Genomic DNA, 2,195 nt, shown 5'->3' on the forward strand with positions numbered 1-2,195 from the left:
ATGCAGTCCTATAGGCCCATAAGGAATCATCAAGCTTTATAGCCCAATCCTTTCTTGAAGAAGCAACAGTCTTGTCAAGGACCTTCTTGATTTCTCTATTGGATACCTTGGCTTGGCCATTGGTCTGAGAATGGTAGGGAGAAGCTATTTTGTGTCTAACGTTGTAATGTTCCAAGACTTTCTTCAGTTGTGAATTGCAAAATTTAGTCCTTCCATCACTTATGAACACTTTTGGAACTCCAAAGTAGGAGAAGATATTCTTAAGAAATTCGATGACTGCCTTGGCATCACTTTTAGGAGTGGCAAAAACTTCCACCCATTTTGAAACATAATCAACAACCACTAGAATGTATTCATTGGAGTAAGATGAAGGCAAGAGGCTTACAAAATCAATACCCTAACAGTCAAAGACTTCCATTTCAAGGATGTCCTGAAGTGGCATCTCATTCCTTTCAAAATTCTTCCCATTTCAAGTTGGAGATAGACCAACCTATAGCTCCTTTATTAGCCTTCAAGATTTCAATCAATCTTTCCTCCTTCGAAGTAGATAAAGAACTATTAATAATGACAGGTTTGCTACCATTTTTTTCAACAAACACATACTTCAAATGTGGAGGCATGATTTTCAACTCAAGCTTAGCTGCCTCCACTTTCTCATCTTTCTTCAATTCTTAAAGGATTTCTTCTTCCAAAGAAATTTCCTTCAAAGTGTCAAGGTCTTTCAAGCATTCTTCAATTTCTTTTTCCTCTTCCTCATTGAGAGCTTCAAATGCATCTATAATGGTTTTCTCAAGAGGTAAAGTATTAGATAATTGCTTCTTGGAGTGGATAAAAGCTCCATTAATAATATCCATCCGGAAATAGGATTTCTCATCTTTTGGGTGATTCATGGACTCAAACACATTGAATGTGATCTCTTCATCATTCAGTTAAAGTTTTACTTATCATCATACACGTTAACCAAAATCTTGGTCGTGTTCATGAAGGTTCTTCCCAAAATAAGGGGCATTTCAGAGTCTTCTTCCATGTCCATCACTACAAAGTCGGTACAAAAAATGAATTTATCCAACTTGACAAGTGCATCCTTAAGAACACCATATAGACGCTTAATGGAGATGCCCGCTAATTGGAGGGTTATCCAAGTAGGCTTAAGATCAAGATCACCAATCTTTGCCAATAAGGAGAGAGGCATGAGATTAATCCTAGCTCCAAGGTCAAGTAAAGTTTTACCTACCTTGAGATCTCCAATAGTTATTGGAATTGTGAAGCTACCCGGATCTTGGAGTTTTGGTGGCAAATCCATTAGGAAGAAGGCACTACACCAAGCAGACAATTGAATTGTATCTTGCTCAATGAATCTCTACTTGGTGAGAATCTCTTTCATAAACTTGACATAGGTAGGCATTTTCTCCAGAGCTTCTAAAAAAGGAACATTGACTTCCATTCTTTTGAAAATCTCTAGAAACCTTGCATATTACCTTTCTTTGTCCTTCCTTGTAAAAGCATGTGGATATGGGAGATCCTTGGCAGGAGGATTCACTACCACATTCTTCTTTTCTTTAGCTATTTGACTCCTTGTTCTCAACTCCCCCTTACACTTCACTACCTCATTCTCACTCTCTTTTTTCTTACTCTCATTTTTTTGCTATCCTCACTCTTTTTCTCACTTCCATTTTTTTTAGTCTCTTCCTCAAACTTACTCATCTCATCCTCAATGATTTCTTCAACTGCAACCTCTTGCTCATTTTTCTCTCTACTCAAGTCACCTACCAACGTACCTCTCCTTGTGGTGATGGGATTGCATTGATCCTTGGGATTAGTTTGAGTGTTGGCGGAGAGTGATCCACTTTTGAGCTTTTCCATTTCCTTGGCAATTTGTCCCATTTGCACCTCAAGGTTTTTTATAGAAGCATTTGTATTCTTTTGGTTGGTGATAGAGATTTGCATGGATTGATTGAGAGTATCCTCCAACTTAGAAGTATGGTCTTGATGAAGAGGTTGATATTGTCGACCTTGTTGAGCTTGATTACCATGAGGTGGTGGTCTACTGGATGAACCGACATCTTGCTTCCGACCATGGTTGTTGTTGTTCCTCCAACCTTGATTAAAGCATTATTGTAGGGAGGATTGCCAAAATTTCCTTTCCAGTTTTGACTTTCCATATAATTTATTTCTTCTTGGGAGCCACATAGCAT

Source organism: Glycine max, chromosome 1, assembly GCF_000004515.6.
Source record: "Glycine max cultivar Williams 82 chromosome 1, Glycine_max_v4.0, whole genome shotgun sequence".
Taxonomy (NCBI): Eukaryota; Viridiplantae; Streptophyta; class Magnoliopsida; order Fabales; family Fabaceae; genus Glycine; species Glycine max.